Consider the following 24,310-nt stretch of genomic DNA (forward strand, 5'->3'; position numbering starts at 1 on the left):
TCAATAGAAAAAAAAGCTTATCTTGAAAAGGTCAAAAAAAGATGGTTATGTCTTTTTTCATTTTACAAGCTTTGCAATTATTTTAGACTAAAAGTCAGTAACTGTAATATATATATATATATATATATATATCCAAGAAGAAAAGAGAGCACTCCAGAGGACTTGTTTGAAGCAATTTATTCCGTGAGGAAAATCGTGCAGAAAATCAATATATATATATAAAACCAAGAGGGTTGCACTCTTGCAGGTTGTGCTAAAATAAAAGAAATTGAACTACTAATAGTAGCCTATTTGTGCTATTTTTTCATATATACTAATATATATATATATATATGAGGTTGGAATTTTTTTGCTGAAATAATTAGTTTCAGACCGAAATGTTTAATTTCATGACTTCAACTTCCAGACCAGAACCAGAACCATGCTCATGAGACCCACAAAGTCAAAACTGCAGTCCAGGGCTGGTTTCTAGCTGTAATATATATATATATATATATATATATATATATATATATATATATATATATATATATATATAGATATATATAGATAGATAGATAGCAAAATACGGTAGAAAGATAGGCGATTAGACAACGAGAAGTACAAACACATTAAAAATGAATTAAATTAAATATTCTTCAAACAAATTAGAAGCAAAGTGCTCTAAAGAAAAATATTTACAGATACAAATATTTAACAGAAGTCAAAGATACATTTAACATGATTCTTGGGGCCGCATGGATTTCTCTTAACAGAGCTCCTACAGCCTGAGAGTCTAATCTTCAAGCATCAGGCTTTATTTTCGAGACGGGACACCCCAAGAGACATATCTCTTCCAAACAAATGGCCAGCAAAACACCGGCTGAAAAATCATGAGCCCTATTTTGGAGACAATATTGACCCACACTCATGTCTCATGGGCCCCAATTTGGTTCCCAGCTCACCGAGTAATAATTCACCTCCATCGAGCCCTGAAGAATCTGAACACTCATCTACTCAGGTAGATCAAGATGTAAGTTAGATGCTGAAAAACTTACCCTTCAAGCAAGACCTGGCCAAGATGCTAGGGAAACTGAAAGTCTCCTTCAGGCTAAGCTAGACACTATTGGGGCTTAAATTCGCCACTTCGGTGATAGAGTTACAACTTTGGGAGACAACAGAGACACTCGGTACACTCGGGTCCAACACCTTCAAGAAACAATGGAGGCTCATACATCACACCTCCCAGCATTTTAAATAACTGTTGATGATCTCGACAACAGAGGGAGGAGTAACTACCTTCAAATCAAAAGGCTCCCAAGAATCACTGGGAAGATATTGCTACCACACTACAAAACCGTTTTAATCTTGTTTGGGCAGCAGACTCACACATACTGCTGGATAGAGCATACAGGGTACTAAGCCCCAGAGGGGCACCGTTGGACCGGCCATGGGATGTGATATGCATGCAAGAAGAGATTCTACAAGCCTTGCGACAATCCACCCAACCTCTCTTATACCATGACTCATTGATATATATATCTATCCAGACCTGTCCTGGATGACCCTGCAGGCTTGGAGTGCACTGAAACCCATTACTAATAATCTCAGAGCAAGGAATCTACAAAGAAGCTATATATGGGGATTCCTATTTGCCCTAAGTGTGTCTCACGGAGGATAAGTGCACTATATAACTCCCATAAAGAGAAGAAATTAGCCCAGCGCAGTAAGCTCTGGTACCGCATCGCCCAAAGACAAAGCTGCACACAGATAAATTTCCCATCAAATGGAGCGACTGACCTTTACCTATTATATGCTGGGACAGCCTCCTTTACATGGCACTTCTCATCAGATATGTAAGTCTACCCAGGGACTGTGGTTTTCACTGGACGACCCAGAAACCGCATGAAACTGACACGGTATGAGGCCTAATGCAGTGATTCCATAAATGTAAGGATTGTGTGCCGCTACAGTAATACATCCCATGTATGATATATCCTGACGGGCCCAATCTAGCTGAGGTGCAGCGATCCATGGAATGGATACACACACACACTTTAATGATTTAATGTGCTTCACAGCCTTACCAACATGGGCTAGACAGGTTGTTCAGATGTTAAATAAAAAGTCAAATATAAATATTGTTAATCAAGGAGGTGGTGATAGTGGATGTAAATCCAAATTGCAGTTCAACCACAGATTCACTTTACCCTTAATACAGTGTTCTACTTAGGCCAATTTTAATTCAGTTTATGTTTCTACTATTATGCACCATGCAGCGCACAATTTAAAGCAAGGCTCAACACCTACTCGCATGATGTGTACACAGGGACAACAGTCTCCTCCCTCCACATTACACTAAGTCCCTCCACTGTACACATAATCAGGTTCCTTGGATTCTTTGAGATCTACCTGCTGGTTAACTGAAGTTAATAACTACTCACACTTTTATCTTTAATGGTAGCAGATCCTAGGAATGGTGTTCATATCTCTATGAAGGGGATTTCATACCTTAAGCCCATTTATGTATTCTTTCTAAACGGATTAGCGCTGTCGGGTTTGCATGGTGATCTTGGCATATAGTAGATTGCTTGTGCCTATCTTGTCTTTTGGTATGCCCCCATCTTCCTTCACTCTGTAGTTTAGTTTCACAGCTACAGTAAGATCCCATACAAATTGCCTAATACACTCTGTTTGACATGGCCTACTTAGCGGTGCCACAATTTACTGCTCCAATCTAGGACAGACACTGATGGTCCTCATGTTCACGGAGAGTATATGTGTCTACTCTATACCCAGTGACAATGTTTGTAACTATAACTTAGAGTTTTATTGTAAATAGCTCTCTGTATCTGTTAATTGTTTACCTTGTGTTATATACTTGCTGCCAGGGGGAAAGGAAACGGGACAAACAGGTACTACAAGCTGCAAAATGGTTACTCTTCATGTATTCTCTTTAAATGTCCAGGGCCTAGATTCTCCTGAGAAGAAACACTAAATGAACTCCACAGACATAAGGCCGATGATGCCTTTATACAGGAAACCACTTTCGGAAAGATGCAGCGCCCTACTTTCAGAAACACGCGGAGTAGCCATCCAATTTTCTACACAAATTCTCTCCACCTATGTTAAATACAAAATAGATGACAATGGTCAACTGTTAATGGTAAAGGGTTATGTAAGGCACAACATGGTTACATTTGTTAATATATATCTCCCGATTAGGCACCAATTCAATACATTACGAAATTGCATGTGCTCCATTGAAAACTTCACAGAGGGAATATTGATTATGGGAGGGGATCTGAAAATTTTCCTAGACTCAACCCTAAACACGACACACCCTCATATCAAACTTCAGCACGTCAGAGAATATACTACTTACTTGATCAATCACAATTATTTGACTGTTGGCAGATAACGCACCACAACATGAGAGACTACTCTTTTTACTTCTATGCCACTGGCACATACTTCTGTCTGGATATGTTGCTCCTGCCACATAAATTTCTCCACCTAATCCAGTTGTGCAGATATGGACCAATCACTTGGTCGGTCCACACACCCCTGTCTCTTGCCATTCAAATACCATCCCTGCCAATTAAATCTTTCCAATGCAAACTAAATGATTTTTTGTTACATGACCCAAAAGTAATTTCACAGATTCAAATCTCGCTCATCATTTATTTTTATGAAAACTCTTCACCCTCGATATCCCATACCATAACATGGGATGCACACAAATGTGTACTTAGAGATATGTGCATAGCTATAGCCTCCAAACAGAAAAAAAATGTGAGAGGCTAAGGTACGCTCCCTATCTGGGGATATCAGAACGCTGGAGAGGGATCATAAACAGAGTAACTCCTTAGATACATATAAAAACCTAATGAATAAAAATTCTACACTTCAACAACTACTGAATGTCCATGTTTAACATAAACTACTACTCTCTTAATTATCCAAGTATACTCAGGGAGGTAAATGTGTCCAACTACTCATGAATGCATTAACACAAACTAGACAAAACACATCTACATCTCAAATTAAAAAAACAAATATCAGGTGAAACAATTAATCTGTTTCTAGAAATAATGGATTAATTTCATGTTATATAATTTAAGAACAGAAACCTCATTTGAAACAGAAATTGAAAATTATATTTCCTCCAGGGTGTACCTTTACCATGTGACGCCCCTATCTATAAGGAAGAATTTTTGATAGCAGTGAAGAGCCTTCCCCTGGGTTAGGGACCAGGTCATTATCAGAGACCTTTATCAATGCTTTGAATTCCCTAACTACCTTGACCTCTTTTACCAGTGCAGCCTTAGAAGCTTACATCACCTTACTACTGAAACCGGGAAAGGGTTCCACTAACTGTGGAAACTTCCAGTCGATTTCTTTGATAAACATCTACCTTAAGATTTTCACAAAAATATTAACAAGCCTTCTTCACCAGCTAATATGACTTCTCATAAATTCATATCAATCAGGGTTCGCCCCTTAAAGGGAAGCTAAGAACAAAGCTAGAAAACAGCTCAATCTGACACATAGCTTGACACTCTCAGCAACACTGTCTCCTCACTCATGGTCCCGTTCTCAAACAATTCAGAAGTCAAACAAAAATGTGTCGGTACCCGAAGATACAACAAAGAACCATGAGTAAAAATTGGCCTGATAGGCGAACGATCTTCGGTACCCAAACATACCACAAAGAGCCAAATGTCTCGATACGCAAATGATCTTCGCTACCCAAACATTCAGCAAAGAGCCATGTCTCATTTTCAAGTCAGACAATTATTATGAATAATTGTAATAATGGCCAACAGTACATTTTTAGCAAGTTGAAAGGCAGGAACCACTCAAATAATTGTAAGGTGCTTATTATTAGAGTGTTCTCTCCATTTTTAATGCATACATACAAAATGTAAAATGTTGTCATTTTGTGGGTCTGGAACGGATTAATCAATTTAACATTACTTCTTATGAGAAATGTTGATTTGGTTCTTGAACACTTTGGGACTCGAACAGCCTTCAGGAACAGATTAAGTTTAAGTTCTGAGGTTCCACTGTATATACAGACTACAAACAGCCCCCTCTACACACACAATGCAACAAAATGCCTATAGAATGTGACAGCAGATGAGAACCATTCGACCCATTTAGACTGCCCAATTTTCTAAATACTTTAAACTCATACAACAGTCATTTTGTATTTTAATGTGACATTTTCTTATTTTCACATAACAAGGAGCAAGCACATACAGACACACACATATATATATATATATATATATATATATACTAGAGGGCTTCTGGAATCCAAACTGACTTTTGGTCCGTTATCTGACGCTAGACGTCTTCACACTCTGCATGAGAACTTCCAGCGTCAGATTTCCCCAATAGGAAAGCATTGAATAATGCTTTTCTATGGGGAGGTCTAATGTGCATGGCGGGGCAGGAGCATGAATGGAGCCTGACTAAGCACTGAGGGACATCGTCGCTGGGTTCAGGTAAGTGACTGAAGGGATTTTAACCCCTTCATCTCTGCAGGAGGGCGGGCGCGAGGGAGGGGTAGACCTTAGAAAAACATATAGTGCCAGGAAAATGGCTTTGTTTTCCTAACACTATAGGATCCTTTTAAAATTAGCTGGGTACCTTAAAATCAGTCAACAATAATAAGTCCTTGCAGCACAAACTGTGTTGCATGATTTCTGCAATGAAGTGTTCCTGTTTTTAAACCAAATATGCATCTTCCCATTTTGTCCATCAAGGTTTGAGCTTTCAGGGCAGCGATATTGCTACTGTGAAGGAATGAACCTTTATTCCAAGGCTCAAGCTCCAGATGCCATTTTCGGTTCAGTCTGCAATAAAATTTGCTAACTTTGATCATGATGTGCTTTATGTTTAAACTTTGTCCTCTATTAGTTCTTGTTCCCCGTAAAAACTAGTCACCACTGGGGTACTTCTTGTAGGCTGCTTATCTTGTGACATTTAGAAATATGTCTCTTCTTACATTCCTTTCCTATGACTATTTAAAAAACAGTAAATATGTTTTGCACGTAAGCATGTATCCCCCACTGTATAAAACTAATTGCCCCCAATTAAAGCTAGAAGCAATTCTTCTGGATTCACAACTATCACGTGTTGTCTGCCTTATTGCTTGTCCAGGCTCTTTAATTGATTTGGGTTCCCCTGAACATAATTAAAGGATGATTTATCTTCGGCACTACTCCCGCAGGTATACTATGCAATTTCTGGCTTCTGCCGGAAAGATTCTTCAGCTATTGTGTGGCCCCTCACCAATGTCGTTATCAACTCACTCAAGTCCATAACTCCAGCTGGAAATGTTGCAGCGGCCATGTTTGGCCTCCCTTCAATTATCACATTCCACATTAACAGTGTTTCCTTGTGGTATTGATGTAAAAAGTGACTGCTACTGCCAGGGCCACTTCTTCCCTTGACTCACATCCAAGGACTCCTGCTGTTTTGATTCTGCCAATCTGCTACCTTTACCCTGGGCTCACATCCAATTCTTATTTTAATTTGGATTTGAGTGTGTGCACAATGCACACATCACTGTGCATATAGTTGCAGAAGCATTGCATGCAAAAGAATATAAAGTACTAAATTGCATAGGCTTTCTTTCAAAGTAACATATATTTATGTTTTTTTTTTATGTATGTATTTATTTATGTATTTGTTTTCAATTTGCATTATTCCTGTCTTACAAACCGTCTTTATTTATTTCCATAGATATTAATAATATAATAGAAACAAAATGACTGTAAGTCAGTTATTTAATTGAAAATGTAACCAACTATTAAACCAAATATTTAACCAAAGATTTTTAACTATCCGAAAATAACTGAAAGGTCTCTCCATGCACATGTAACTCATCTCAGTGAAGTGGTTTGGGTGCAGTGATACTGTTCTTTTTTTTTTTGTAAATCTTTATTTTTGTAGAAAACAAATTACATGTGTGCAAGTCGGTTTACAGAACAATCATAAAAAGCACAGAGACATATTCAAATTGCTGCACTTATTTTGTATCCACACACGTACTATACTATTATATAAATATATATATATAAGTAGTGATTTTGTTGTTTTAACCCTGTGTAAAACAGTGCACAGTTAAATTCTCCTTTAATGGCTGCAATACTGATTTTCTGTTTTCGGAAAAAAGAAGTTTGACCAAGGCAAATGTTCTCATTGTGCACAAGTCTAATCATTATGTACATAATTTTAATTAAATCTATGTGTCAAACACACCCTCTATTGTATTTTCTAGTATTAATATTGCTTCTCTTGTTTTTTTTATTTTTTTTATTTACACTGCCGAATTGCAATATTTGCATTTATTTTTACAGAGACACTATTTAAATTCATTTATCACTAATATTCAAATCAGACTAATTGCTAATTATGTTCAACTTATATAATACATTACATAGACCTTAAAACATTATTCAGTGCATTGATACAGAGAAAATATATTTTCAAAAGTCTTGTCTATCTTTATGTGAAAAATTATTTCCAAGCTTAAAAATGAAGAATAAAACTTAGTAATGTCAGTCTTTTTGTTGATACAAAATTCCTATTATCCATATGATGTGCTTGCTTTTCTAATTAAAACTGTTAAAATGCAGCACTGCTGAGAAAGAGAAGTACTCAAAAAGAAAGTATGTAATAAAGTAATCATTCATCAACCACGCTGTAATCAAAACATTATGAAGCATTTTAACGTTAGTTTCTGTAGCAAGAATATGAATAAAACATTCAACATAACAAACAAAAAGTTAAACTTTAAAAGTGTAGAGATGTCTTCCTAGTAAAAACACTTTATTGAAAAGATTTTTGACCATATGATTTGCTATTTTACAAAAATTCCACAATTAATTGTATAATTTTGAAGAATAACAAATAACACATATTTCTTTCTTGTAACCTTAGGCTCGAAATTAGTGTAACCAAATCAGTAATTATGTGTATTAATATTTCCTATTTCTCATCTTTGAAAGTGTTATATTACTATGTATTTGAGGTGTTAATTATGTTTTTTTGTTAGTAAGTCTCATTATGTATGTTTGTATGTAAAAGCTTGTTACCACAAATGTAAGAACAAGCAACCAAAAGCATTATGTATTAGTTTAATTGGGAACTGTGTGTCCTGTCTGGTTCTTATATGGAATCCAATAGCAGAGTGTTAGGACCTGATGTTTGGCTGCACTCTTTCCTTGTACAGGGTACATCTTACAAAAGAGATAACCCAAGAGACAATGTGTCTTTGTAAAGACAGTGACAAATGCATGGTGTAAAGGCAGTAGTTGGAGGCAGTAAATGCAGAAGGATCAATACCCACCTGAAAGTAGGAGGACAGACAGAGGGATCAATACATACCAGAAGGAGGACAAAAGACATAAGGCATTCTTTACCCATGCCCTCCTTTTCACTGTTCTGGGGGAGCCTATGTATGCAGCTTAGGCACTGTGAGCAATTTGAGCTAGCCTGCTGGTACATAGAGGCTGCAGACTGGAGGAAAAGGACAGCCAGGGACACACATGTTATGTATAGACCTCATAGATGACTCTATTGCTCAAACTAAGATTCCTCAAACTAAATGTACAACATATTAGTTTCTATTTATTAGTGATATACCAGGGCAGACCGATTACTGTGTTATTTTCTTGTATATTGTTAAGAAAATACTCTTCTAACAAGGTACTTTGGCACCTGAAGTACTGAATGCTGACTTTTAACTTTAAATTGTTTGGTGGGGGGTGGGGGGGGGGGAGGGATAAGGCGATCTCTCTCTCTATCTGTGATGACCTGGACCTTGTCACTGGATCTCGGAGGGGCATACTTGCCAGCCTCTTACCCAGTGATTATGGCCCTGTGTTAAACCCAAATTGAAAACACTATTTGTGCCTCTTGGACTCGTAACAGGAACCATTCAAACTTTCAAAGCCCTTCGAAATGGCATTTGAACACGTGGTGGCGGCCATCTTGTTTGCATAGACCAAAACCGCAAATAAACTTCAGAGGGACTTGCGAATGCCCTGGAACTATTTTCGGCATGAAAACTTTGCGGTTCCCGGTCGGTTCCCCAGCGGCACTTAGCCGTGATTTTATGGAACTAATTTCAGCCTGAAAACCTTGGGGTTCCCGGTCGGTCTTCCAGCAGCACTAAGCTGCGATTCTATGGAACTATTTCTGGTCGGTAAAAACTATGACTTCCATAAAATATCTGAACCCCTGAACTGATGTGGGTGATTTTTTGGATATGTTGGTCACCCAGATCAGGGCTATCAGGGGATGTAACATTTGTTGGGATACTATGTGGTTTGGGGTAATTTTGAGACTTTTTAGAAATGTGTGCTTTTTGTGTTTGGATATAATTGAGTTTAGTATAGTGCTTGACTCAATTATCTCCTAATTAAAGGGGAAGGTTTATTGTATTGTATGTGGGAGTGTCATACATTGTAAACATGTTATCATTGGTTTGTAAGTTTGTGTCCCTGTCCCCAACAAGGTCCATGTGGGCATACACCTTGCTTGGGGATTGTCATAAAATGCCAGTGTGGCACCATTAAAATTCAGTTCCTGCTTAACCCTCAACATCTAGCCTCACCTCGTGCTTTTAGGAAACCTGCTTCAAAGCTATATCACTTATCAGAGCTTCACAGCTCTACTCTCTTGGAGGAGAGGCATTCCCACTGAGTCCCTGGATCCAGGAGTTTGGTCCAGGATGGGAAGGGACGGCGAGACCCCAACCAAGCTGCACAGTTCGTGGGGTCTATGGTGCTTATGGTGTCTGGTGCAGTGCTTACGGTACTGCGCATCAGCTAGGAAGCATTGATTGGCGTAGGTACCTAGTTGGGGTGCCAGGCGGTCCATCACTCTATCAATCTATAATATCCCCCTCTCTCTCTATTTATCTACCTATAATCTCTCTCTCTCTAAAAAAAAAAATGTGTGTATATATAAATATATACAAACACATTTTTCCCTCTCCCATGATTTACAATATATTTTTTGGTTATATATATTTTTTCTTTAACCTTCTCTAATTCTATTGTTTTTAGTTTCTATAAGTGTCGACTACAGTCAGCTTTTCATACAGTATACCTTACTGGATAGACATACATATATCCCACATGTACAACACCTAGATAATATTATACGTTTTTAGTTTGTTAATATTTTTAATTAATTTTATAAACTCATATATAAAGTGGGAAAAAAGATTCTCCCTCTATCTACCCTTTTTATTTGACTCACTAAGGGGAATTTCTTCATTATTTGATTTTAACTATTTCCACCATGTTTCCGAAGAGCACTCTACACACTTGCATTGCTATAGGAACAATTGTGTAAACGTCTCTACTACAACTTGGTTCTTCCACAACTGAGAAGCTTTTATATCAACCGAAAAGCGGCCAGGCTTGTTTTAATTGTGAAAATCACATTATATTTGTGTGTTCCTCTTGCCTTTCTTTATTAAAGACAGGTTACCATTGAAACTTAAAAAATGTTGGAGAATTTCCTATTGGGCCATGAGGACATGCACCTAGAGTACTTTTACTTCAGAATCCCTACCTGTGTATGGGATGGATAAGTGTTCATTCTTTTTTTTTGTGGTATCTACAGCAACTTCTAAAACGGAAATGATACCTCTTAGCACCATCTGAAATGTTGACATTAAAGGATTGAAATTTAGAATTTAGAAATGTCGATATTAGGGAAGACTGTTGAATGGAAGGTTTGCTTAATGGATCACAGGAAAAATAACTAATAGTTCTCAGAAAAGTTTAAAAATCATGTGTGCTGCCTGCTTATTATAAAATATACTTAAATAAATTAGAATAATCATTAATAAAAATCATGTAATGCTACATAAAATATGTTCTTGCATCCAACTGTTATGGTAATGGAGCAGAAAGATGGTTAATGAATTAAAGATGTTTATATCACATTAGAGTTACATGCTACAAAAATGTACTCCAACAATCTAATAACATCTGATATTAGCATGAAATGTAAAAATATTTACCAGATATAAAAATGCAAACATTCATTTAAAAAACTTTAAACTTTATTTCTATCAATAAAAATATTTTTTTTTTATACTAAGTATCAGTCAAAAACAGTAATAAGTGCAACTCCTTAATAGGTCTTAATATTTCAGCTTTAAATGTATACAGAATGTAAACATGTTTTTCTCCAAACCTTTGAATAAAGATGAAATTACAAATAAGATAATAACAGTTTTGTTAATGCCGATGAACATAATACAAATCAGTATGCAAATCAAAGTAGCCTGTAAATAACCTTTTCAAGGCATACCATATGCACATTTTCCCACCATTTGTAAAAATACATGTGACATAGGATTATATTCCAAAATCATGAGGCTTGTTCAGTGATTAGTGGGTAAACACTGAATCTGAACTCAGGGAAGTTAGTATTTCAAATATTTTACACATGCGACATTTACAAAAGCAAGCTGGAGTGCTTTTGGGGTGTGGTGTGGTCCTTTAATGTGCTGTTTTAATACATACAATATTATCACCTCACTCAAAACAGCTGCTTTCATTGTCATTACCTTTGTGAGACCTGGGGGACTAATTTTGGGCCGTCTAAGATATATGGTACATGCATTTCTCAGTGTGCCTGAAATTAGTGGGCATTATATTCCTAAGTGGCATCTGCCACCATTTTAACGGAGGCAGTTGAAAAAGCCTCAATGGGTTGTTCCTGTGCATGATGCCCCATTGGGTCAAGAGTTGAGTACATAGGGTTTATTGGGCAAAGAACTAGCACGTCCCCACCTTTAACCCCTTAAGGACCAAACTTCTGGAATAAAAGGGAATCATGACGTGTCAGACACGTCATGTGTCCTTAAGGGGTTAAACTTCAGCAATGATATTAAAATTCAATAAAGCAATTAGCACTATAAAAATGAAGCCAAGTATGTTTTAAGAGGAATGTTCTAAGGGAGACTGATACCTCAAAAGATGATGATATCACCCAACTCTGCCGCTTCATCAGTGCCCTAAAAGCAAGCATCAGCCGCATATTACAATGTAAAAATACTAGCAGTACTATGCATATCCAGGGAAGAAATAGTTTAGAAAGGTGCAGATTTCAATAAGACTCAGCACTTTTGTAATGGGGACAGAAACCCCTCCTTGGCTGTTACTCAGACCGCCAGAGAACTATTCTTCAGCTTCCAATAGCTTCAAAGTAGTAGCATAACACCACGAAGAGGATTTCTTCCTGTATATTGCCTACAGTGATGAAAGCGTATATGGGAACTAACCCTTCATCTCGATAATCTCCCACATGGCACTTATAACTTTGAGATCAGTTCTTCTTTTCTCCCCAACCCTTATTTCTTAATGCTAGTGCTAGTCTGCCTTTCATTATTCTCAGCGAACTGTATTACATCACATTAAAAAGCATTGGAGAGTAGTGATCTCATTTGCATGTAACCTTAACACAGAGGTTTCTCAATGAAAGTCTGTGCCTGGGAAAATGTGAGGGCTTGCAAAGGCTGTAGACAGCAGGTTTGCAGGTTTTGTTTTTTCATATACCCACCAAAGAAAGCATGCACAAAAAAAGAACATGCATGTTTTCCTCAGTATTATGTCTACTATATTGTTTTTAAAAATCAATGACATATACCTGTAGAGGAACCTTTAATATGTTTCAACATAAACAATTTTGTAAAGAATTGGGTAAACCAGCTCATTGTCATTTTGAAAAATTAGATATAAGGAAATAATTCTATATAAAATTGCAGGGCTCTCCATATACTAAAAATGAAAAGCATTGCAGATTTTTAAACATATATTTCAGTATATTTTCCAGTAATATTCTTCCTTTGAATTTATTTTTAGCCTATTTTGTTTTTTATTTCCATCGTTCTTCCTGAGCAGATTTCATAAAAAAGAATATAGCTAAATGTCATAAATGCAGCTATTAGTACAAATACTAATTGATGTACATATACAACACAAGCTTAGAAGAAAATTGAAGCGAACTAACACAATTTTATGAAATAATCTGCAACATTTTTATGGGGCTATCATTCAGTTATTGTAATTTTTTCCAATTTGGAACTTTTCCTTTCAAGGGTTTTCAGATAAATATAAACAGATATTTGTTTAGTTTGCATGAATATTTCTTCTCAAGCGTTTGTTAGTGGAAAAACCTGATTAAAAACTAGAGATGTGAACAGAAAGGATTGTTGGTCCTTTTTGTTATTCTTAATTAAAATAGAATTTTTTTTGGACCCTCCAAGATACAGATTACTTACCGTTTTTCAGCTGACCATTAACCCCTTAAGGATGGCAGGCATTCTATGCCATCCTTTTTAAGGTGGTCCTAAATGCCGGCGGGTGGCATAGAATGTCCCCGTTGTCCTTTATAGTTATTCGGTCCCTGCCAATCCCACGCCGGCGGTCGCGATCCTGGGGTCTGCCTAAACTATCAGGCAGTCCCCCCATGCCTGTAAAAAAGATTTTAAAAGTTAAAAGAAAAGTTATAAAACAGTTTTTTAAATTAAATAAAAAGTACTTAGATGATAAAAAGTACTTAGATGATATATATATATGTACTTTTATATACACATACATACATACACCATCAATAAAAGTACATTTGACATGGTCGAAGCAGCACTTTCAGGTGACACACCTGTAGACCTCCTGGCTATTCGAGAATGGGCACAGCGCTCTATTTGCCTCATCGGCAATTCCAACGCTGCGCTAAGCACAGAGAGGCGAAAGGCGATCCTCATGAAGATCGACCCGAAACTGGTCAACATGGCCATATCTGAGCCTGGTACACAGGCAAAAGGCCTCCTTTTTGGAGACAATTTTGTGAAAGAGTTGGGTACCTATGTGAGCACATTTACAGCCCTGGACAAGGCGCAAACAAATCTCAAACGAGGGTTCTCACCAAAGGTTTTTGGGGGGGCTGGCAGACATCGGGGCCGTCTGTCCAGCCGCTCATCACGGGGCTCCTACCGGGGCTACCGAGGCCCCACTACATCCAGGTTCCCACAGACAGAAGCCAGGAATCCTACACCCTTCTTTCCTGTCAGGGGCAGATCATGGCAGTCCAGAGGACACAGAGGTGCCACATACGGCCGACGGCCTTATGGTAAGTTCTCTTCCCCTACCTTATTCTGGTATAACACATGTGGGAGGCAGACTATCCCAATTTTTTGGGGCATGGCAAAGACTCACGTCCGATGCCTGGATCCTCAACACAGTGCTAGGGTACCACATAGAGTTTGTGCAAAACCCGATACAATACACTATACCAAGGCGGATGGTGTTTGCCCCCCAAGACAGGGAACTAGTGTCGAGGGAAATCGGAACACTGACGGAGAAGGGCGCTATCTACCAGGTCGCGCCTCACTCCCCAGGCTTCCTGAGCAACCTGTTCTTGGTTCCCAAAAAGGGCGGCGGCGTGAGGCCGGTGATCAACCTACGCCCTCTCAATACATTCGTACGATATCACCACTTCAAAATGGAAGGGATCCATTGCCTACGAGACCTTCTCAGGCTGGGGGATTGGATGGTCAAACTGGACCTCCAAGATGCCTATCTCACCATCCCCATCGCAGAGGAGTGTCACCACCTCCTCCAGTTTCAATGGAACCAACAGACATGGAGGTTCCGGTGCCTACCATTTGGCCTCTCATCAGCACCATGGTGCTTTACAAAACTGCTAAAACCGGTAGTGGCACTGCTGCGCAGCAGAGGGGTGCGCATGATCATATATTTGGACGATATGCTGATCATGGCACAGGATGCCCTTCTACTTCAACAACATCTATCATGGGCACTATCCCTCCTTCACAACCTGGGATTCCTAATCAACTGGGAGAAATCGGTTCTAATCCCCTCCCAGTCCATGGAATTCCTAGGATTCACTATAGAGGCAGTCCAAGGGACCCTAAGCCTACCACCTTCAAAGATCAAGACTATCAAGAAGGAGATTCGCAGAACGCTGGCTCGTCCAACGCTCACCGTGAGACAACTAGCCAGAATAATCGGACTCCTCTCAGCCTCCATACAGGCAATCTTCCCGGGCCCCCTACATTACAGAGCCCTGCAGAGACTGAAAACAGCACAACTACAATCAGGTCACTCCTATTCAGACTCCGTGCCACTCGATCACACAGCCAAAGAGGAGCTCAGGTGGTGGCTCCAGCACATGGAAGCATGGAATGGCAGAGCAATCTTCGGCACCGCCCCAGATTGCATAATAGAATCCGATGCCAGCACGCGGGGCTGGGGAGCGCGTTGTGGTCCTATCTCCACGGGAAGAAGATGGTCCCAACCGGAAAAGGCACTACACATCAACAGCCTGGAACTTATGGCAGGCTCTTTCGCGCTGAAGAGCCTCCTGGGTCCCAAAACGCACTGCTCCATCATTTTGCGGATGGACAACATATCAGCAGTCCAGTACATCAACCGCCTCGGCGGCACCAGATCCAAAATCCTGGCAGACTTAGCCACGGACTTCTGGCAGTTTTGCTTGGAACGCAACATATCAGTTCAAGCCGAATACATTCCGGGACTCTCGAACACCGTAGCAGACTGGAATTCCAGATACCTACGGGATGCCAGCGATTGGCACCTGAACCGCGCAACGTTCTTAAAACTTCAGACATTATGGGGCCCGATGTACATGGACCTGTTTGCGTCGAGATTGAATACTCAACTTCCGAAATTCTTCAGTTGGAGACCGGACCCAGAAGCAGTAGCTACGGATGCATTCCTCCATCCATGGCCGGTCAGAAGACTATGCGCTTTCCCTCCATTCGCTCTACTGGCACGAACATTGGTACACCTCGACCGCTCGCGGACGTCCATGGTCCTCATAACACCATTCTGGACACCACAGCCTTGGTTCCCTTCACTCATGGAGATGTCCATAGATGTTCCCAGATTGCTACCAGAGCATCCACACCTCCTTTCGGATCCCGAAGGGAATCCACATCCACTGGTGATGCAGGGTCAACTCAAATTGCTAGCGTGGCTCCTCTCAGGGGACCCTGGGTCATACCAGATGTTCCACAGACAACTCTCGAACTATTGGCAGGAGCCTGGGCTCCAGGAACACGGAGATCCTACAGTAGGGCCTGGAACGCCTGGAGTGGTTGGTGCATGGAACAACAAGTGGATCCCGTATGTGCCGCTGTGAATTATATGTTACGTTTCCTCACACTCCTATACGACCAAGGCCTGGCGTATCGGACGATCAACGTTTACAGATCAGCGATCTCCGCTGGACACAAAGGCTGGGAAGGATCCCCAGCGGGCAAACACCTACTGGTGTGCAGACTCCTACGTGGGGTTCGATTTGCCAGACCCCCACAACCCCGATACACATCAGTGTGGGACGTGAATCTAGTCTTAAACTTATTAGAAAGATGGCCACAGAACTCTTCTCTCACATTGAAGCAACTATCAGCGAAACTGGCCATGCTCTTCTGCCTGATCTCATGCAAACGAGTTTCGGATGTTCGGGCACTAGACATTGATGCACGCTCGTTCACGCCAACGGGAGTAACATTCAACATCTCCAGACGTACCAAAACAACGATTTCATCAATATCATACCCAGCATTCCCTCATAACGTAAACCTATGTCCAATAGCCTGCCTGAAGGAATATGAAAAACGGACACAGGCATTTAGAAATCCGAGACACCACGAACTGTTTTTGGCCATCAACACGCCACACCAACCAGTATCCTCGGTAACAATAGCCCGATGGGTGAAGTGGATAATGACCACCGCTAATATAGACACGTCCATATATGGCGCACACTCCACCAGGGGAGCTATGGCGTCCAAAGCGTTCACTTTGGGATGCAGGTTGGAAGACCTATTGCGGACGGCGGATTGGTCCCGTGAGTCCACCTTTAAGGATTACTATTTTCACCCTACAGACCACATATCATCGATAGTCATTGCACAGCTTTGAACTAGCATAATATGAGCCTCCGTGTCCTTTAATAAAATTACCAGATTTTACTAATTACATGACGTAAAGTCATGATTTTATAAAGGACACGGAGGCAAATATTCGCCCACCCGGTAAGTATGTCATTTCAAACCAGTTTTAAGACAGAATTGTATGCCCACCTGATATATCCTGACATGCAGGTAAGGTTGAGTTTGTCTAGATACGAGTCGATTATGTACCATAAGTTATATTACATACCATAGCACATACAACAGGCAAGTTAATCTGTACAGATAACGAATACATAGAGTTAAGCAACACCAATGTGGCAAACAGTTGCGAGACCATATTTTACCACTTCTTTTCTCTATCCCATTTCAGCTTGAAGATCAAATATCGAAACCTTCAGATGACCAGTTGTCAGCACAGTTCAAACGGATAACTTCTACAGTTCAGTTGCATAGAAGAGTTCGTTACAAGGGATAAAGTTTCCAAATTGTTCTTCTCAAGTTATGATGATCCAGCTTCGGCATGACCAAAGAAAGAGGGAGAGGAAAGGTCACATGGGTGGTTATGGACAAGAGGACTGTTCCTATTGGTTAAGGGTAGAATGTGATGTTAACCCTTTGAGAACCTGTTCTTATTGAGTTTTTTTCTATGAATATCTTATACCTTCTCTTTGCTGCTGAGGTATAATAAAGAAAGAGATAAGCATAATATTCGCCTCCGTGTCCTTTATAAAATCATGACTTTACGTCATGTAATTAGTAAAATCTGGTAATTTAGATTCAGTGCGGGTGTCATGCAAGTGCAGATTACCTCACACTTAACATTTTCTATTTCTAGTGTAATGGTGGGAACCACAAGAATTCCTCCTAGTATTCATGTAGATATTATTTTGACACATACCACCTACCTAGAAATTGTTGCAGACCACGCACACCCATTCTTGGCAATTGTGATCCCTGATGGCAGTGGCCTTTTTCAGCAGCATAAGGCACCCTGCTCCATTGCAAAAAAAAAAAAAAAAAAAGTAATAGTTTGAGGAACATGACAAAGAGTTCAAAGTGTTGCCTTGGCCTCCTACTTCCACAGATCTTAACTCAATTAAGCATCTGTGGGATGTGGTGATACAACAAATATGATTCAGAAGGACCCACCTTGCAATTTTCAATATTTAAAGGATCTGATGTTAATGTTTTTGGTGCCAGATACCATATGATATGTTCAGAGATCTTGTAGAGTTAATGCTTCAACACATTAGAGTTGTTTTGGCAGCACGAGGAGGACCTACAAGGTATTAGGCAGGTGGTTTTAACGTTGTGGGTAATAACTGTAGAAGATAAAGTGGCTTAAAATGTCTTCCATAAGATACACAGTGGGAATAGGGAAATACTACACAAAATATCAAATATATTAACCCCTTAAGGGGTTTTTGCGATGTTTGTACTTTAAGGACCAGAGCAGTTTTAACACTTTTGTTGTGTTTGTGTTTAGCTGTAATTTTCCGCTCTCTCATTTACGGTTCCCATACAAGTTATATATTGTTTTTTTCACGACAAGAAGGGCTTTCTTTACATACCATTATTTGTATTATGTCATATATTGTATTTTAAAAAAATAATAAAATATGGTGAAAAATTAAAAAAAACATGTTTTTGGACGTTTACTTGAAAAATCTTTTACTTATCTACAAAAGCTAATGAAAAAAACTGCTAAATAGATTCAAAATTTTGTCCCGAGTTTAAAAAACACCCAGTGTTTACATGCTTTATTGCTTTTTTTTTGCAAGTTATAGGCCTATAAATACAAGTAGGAAATTGCTGTTTCAATATATATATATTTTAAATGTATCAATAGTGACATTGTAACACCGTTATCTGTCATAAATCCCCGAAACACACCTAACATGTACATATTTTTTTAAAGTAGACAACCCAGGGTATTCAAAATGGGGTATGTCCAGTCTTTTTTAGTAGCCACCTAGTCACAAACACTGGCCAAAGTTAGCATTTATATTTGTTTGTGTGTTAAAAATGCAAAAAACGCTAACTTTGGCGGGTGTTTGTGACTAAGTAGCTACTAAAAAAGGCTGAACATACCCCATTTGCAATACCTTGGGTTGTCTTCTTTTGCAAATGGTATGCCATCATGGGGCTAATTCTCATTCCTTGGCTACCATACGCTCTCAAAGGCAACCTAACCAATCTGACAAATTTAAAAAAAAAAAAAATCAAGCCTTATATTTGACCCTGTAACTTTCACAAACACTATAAAACCTCTACATGTGGGGCAGTCCCCCTGGACCGGGAGGAGAGCTGATCGCCGCCGTGGGACCGACGGCGATCAGGTAAGTAGCCCGAGACCGTTATGACGGTTCAGGACCGTCAGCGGTCCAAACGCACGTTTTACCGCTGACGGTCCTGAACCGTCAGAGGTCCTGAAGGGGTTAACAAATACTATCATGCTGTAAAGAATGTTACAGCTCCCACTACAGGTAAAAACACAAATTAAAAGTAAATTAATGTAACATACTATTTTTTACTATTCAATTTCTTATAACATATGTAAAATAAATTATTCATATATTAAAGTAAGAATGTTTATATGAATCCATTAATCTCAATAAAACTACTCATCTCCATCAGAGGTTTTTGACTGGTGATTTATTCTCAGTGCTCATCTCTGAGAAGCGTTTACATGGATAAACCCAACCCTAATATGTAATTAATTGCTGGGCAAAAAAAATCTAAATATTTTCGTGGACCAAATATGGGTTTTATAAAGATGTTTATTTTGACATATATTTCATTTGAGAATCTACATGCATATTATACAACACATGTTTTTGTTAACAGTAGAGTAGACTTTATTTAACCCCTTAAGGACACATGACGTGTGTGACACGTCATGATTCCCTTTTATTCCAGAAGTTTGGTCCTTAAGGGGTTAATGTAACCAATATTTTACATGAATATTTATTCAAAAAGTTTTTGTAGGAAGTCTTGGAGGTGATTGATCTAAACCCTTCACTCTAAAATTTAAACGATAAGAGAAAGAAAAGTCTACATGTCCTTAATAGATACCCAAGAAACAATTAATGGCGGAGAACTTGAAAGTGAATTACAAACTCTAGGACCAAACACCAAGGTAAAAAAAAATGTGTAATTACTGAATTCTTCTCCTATTTGTATTTCAGCATACTATTTTCAGTATGGTTTGTAATTTATTGAATGCAGATAACTGCAACATATCCATTTAAAGGAACATTTATATCACAATAACCACTACAATGTACTGTAGTGGTTATTTCTAGTGTTCTGACTTCCCCTGGGGTCTGCCAGTCACTGGTCCCTGCCCCTCATATTAAAGTATAGAAAGCTAGAATTTCATACTAGGAGCTTCCATTAAGTCTCTTGAGCTAAGCCCAATGAATACTAACATAAGTGTGGCGGGGGTCGGGGGGGAGGGGGTGGGAGAATTCTCTGCAACATAATCACTACTGTGTGCTGTAGGAGCTATAGTGTTTGTTCCTTTAACCATATAATCCCACTTGTCTCAAGTGTAACTATTATACTGTACAAACTGTAACATTTATTGTAATAAAACGGAATAAATATTTCAATCTAGTTCAATCCATCATTTATAATTAATGTTGTGTTTGTTTTAGTCTGATCATGTTTATTAAAATATACTTTAATGTTATGATATTTTGTAAAGCAACAGTATGACATTCTACACCTGCTACATTTCTAAAAACATTGCAGCTTGCTTTTTTCAATTATGCCTCATGTATGATGCATATCTTGAAAATAGATGTAGAAACACATCCTAAACCTATTTCATTTTAACACAGGCATCACAAGGGAATAAATCCACCTGTAGGTAACAGAAATTCTCAATCCGCACAGACACCGTTACAGTATCTGTTATGCAAGTCTGATTCCGTCATGTTCTTTGGTTTGTTATTTTAGCTTCTGATGTTTCCTACTATAAATGTGAAAGCTATGAATCTTGACAGCACTGTTTTTTTTCAACAACCTTCTGCCATGCACCACTTGTTCTACAAAAAAGGCCATGACATATTTGTTATAAATTACTTTAGTCTGCTCAGCTCTTCCAGCACATTTTTGCAGCTAAATTTTCAGTGATATTGAAAATGTATAATGTATTGACAAAAAAATCTATATTAAAGGGAAAATTGTCATCATTGTTTATTACACTTTAAAATAAAATGTTGAATGTATTATATAATTTTGCAATGCATGCACATACATAAATATATTCACATATATATTACAAAATAACATTCACAGATGTTTTATTAAATTTAGAAATATTTCATTTTTAGTAATAGTAATTCCAGTTTTCCTTTAATATATAAAAAATAAACCAGATAAGGTGGATGGGTGGGTGGGTGGGTGGGTGGGTGGGTGGATAGGTAGGTAGATAGATGTTTTACTGGAAGTTGTTTAGAATTCTTTAAATTGATGCATGGCAAAGGTTTTAGGGGATGCTACCGTAGATGGTATCAAATGTAATGCTTTAGCATCCCTTGCCACTGCTACATAGTTTAGGTTTAAGGGAATGCTCCAGTGGCTATAAAAAAAAAAAAAAAAATTAAAATAATGCATTTCAGATCTATAGAGATGGGTTCTTGTCCATGTGTCTATACAGCAAACTCTAACAGTTGTGAGATCTGGCGAGGGAAGCAGGCGTGGGAAGCAGTCATGATTTATTGCCTTACTAGTCAGAAAAAAACAAATTCACTAAAGATCAGTATGCTGTGCATAAACTCATATCAGCATTCATTGTTGAGTGTACATATTTGTAGGGAAAGGTATCCAAAACTTTCACCACTACTTAGAATATAATGAGAAAAAAACGCCTACTGTCAATCGAAAAAGAATGTCTTAATCCACTTGAACAGTAAAGGCAGACTAATCATACCTGTATTTATGTACACACAGTGGAGAGCACTGGATCTATCCTCTAACACGTTTCGTACTCTAACAGCACTTCATCGGATCGGACCAATGCAACTGGTGAATCTGAGGGGTATCTGCTCTGAGTAAGCACTCTTTTGCAAAAAACAAACAAAAAATAAAAAGTTTTCCAGCCATATGTATTTTTAAACTGAAGAAATCATACTGGACACATAATGATGATTTAGGCAGATTTGTTACAGCAGCCCTTAGCTAGGTTTTGGCTCCAAAAAGAGCCCCTTTTAAGCATATACAAATTAAGAACAAACCAAATAAAGGGACACTCCTCTGCCCAAATAAATAAATATCATGAATATAATGCATGCATTTAATTATGCGTTTTTTCAATGGGGGTATTTTTAAAAACAGCTTGCAAAATATATTGTCTGCGGCCTTTGAAAGCTCTCTCCTTCATCTCCAGACCAGACTTTCTGTGACTACCAATCACAAACATCCTAATGCAGCTCAATTAGAAGTCTTTGCAAGGCTGTAGTCAATTGCCAGCCTTGTCATGGGCAAATGCAAATATTGTATTTCGCAAACTGTGTACTTTGTCTTTAACCCCTTAAGGACCAAACTTCTGGACTAAAAGGGAATCATGACGTGTCACACACGTCATGTGTCCTTAATGGGTTAAGAGATATTGTAAACTGACAAAGTGTTAGAAATGGAACATATTGTTTTTCATACATATTTCTTTAAGCAAAAACCTTTTACCTACCTTCAGTGCATAATATGTTTACGCCATTTTGTCCCAGACAAAATACAATAACAATAATGCATAAACAAGCTTCAAGGCTATGCTATGACTCTTTCAGTACATAATATACTGCGGTAACCCTAAATAGATAAAGATGTTCAGACTTTAAGTCCTAAGTCAGGGAATTTTCCATGACGTGTACACCCTTTAGTTATGGCCTTGTATTTTTGCCAAGGTAAGGGAGGTCATAAAATGAATAAAGTAAAAGAAGTTACTTTTTCATATATGAACTATGGTAACCCTAAAATGATATTCAAAATCTGCCTACCAGGGGTGGGCAGCCTTTTAGTTGTACTGTGTTGCTTGTGTTATTTTTGGCTACTGTAGTTACTTTGTTGTGCTGTATTTGTGTGTGGGCTGTTATAATGTATATGTTCTTGACTAGTTTATAGTATTGTATATGATAACTTTGAATGTGGGCTGTGTATGGGGGCTGCTTGTGGAATTGTGTGTGTGTGAGATGTCACAGTTTGTATTTGGTGGTTTATGTATGTGTGGGGCTGCTTGTGGTATTGCATGTGCGAGAATGCTTGTGGGAACTGTTTGGCTTTGTGTGTGGGCTGTTTGCAATATTTGAGAGGGGGCTTTTCTGCTGCTCTGTGTATATATAGTAGGGTGTGTCGCTTTCCTGGGTACAGTGGGGGCTGGTATGGCAAGGTACAGGTCAAGGGCAGGAGCTGCAATAGCTGCCCCAGTCTGCACTATTCCAAGTACAGATTCCCATTCACAAGTACTGGGAGGAAGTGATATGAGCTTTCTAGCAGATATCTGAAGTCCCACTGGGACTCCTGATAGGTCAGAGCTTGTTTGTCTCTGGCAACCTTTAGTTTCATGCAAAGGAACCTCAAGTGTCATGCATGGCACATGTGCCATAGGTTTCTGACCCCTGCCCTCACATGCCAGGTCAAGGCTAACCTCTTAGGTGAATCCTACAATAACAATTAATCTTGCTTCTTTCAGCTTCAAGTGAAAATCTCTAATGAGACAGAGATGAGTATTTTTCTAAACACCTACATACTTATTAACCCTTAACAGGGAACATATGGGGTTGGTTGCAGCACTGTAACATGATTGTGTAATATAAAGGCAAATACAAACACACAAAATTAACATTCACACACCAGGCCGGCATTAATGACTATAGTACACATCAGTCCCATACATACAATAAAAAAAACACTAATAACACTACACTAACAATTCACGTAGCTTCTTTCATCTTTAAGTGAAAAACTCTAATGAGACAGAGAGGGTGTCACGAATGCACCCTACTCCAAGAGTGTGCGTGACGTAGTTGTGGTGGTGAAAGGGTTAAAGTACACTATTTGTCTTCACTAGACCGGAAATAATGACAAAATCCCCCTTTTTAACACCACCCACACTTAAACATAATAATATAACTATAACTATTTTAACGCTGCCACCACCAAGACAATTTATAAATGGGGTGCCTTGGTCCCCCAGGTAAATCAACAATAAAACCCACCAAATATTACTTAGTACAATATTTAAGGAATTACAAAAATACTAACTAGTCTCTTCAGGTAACATGATTCTTAACCAGACAAAGGCAGAACATAATAAATGAATGT

Source organism: Pelobates fuscus, chromosome 5, assembly GCF_036172605.1.
Source record: "Pelobates fuscus isolate aPelFus1 chromosome 5, aPelFus1.pri, whole genome shotgun sequence".
NCBI lineage: Eukaryota > Metazoa > Chordata > Amphibia > Anura > Pelobatidae > Pelobates > Pelobates fuscus.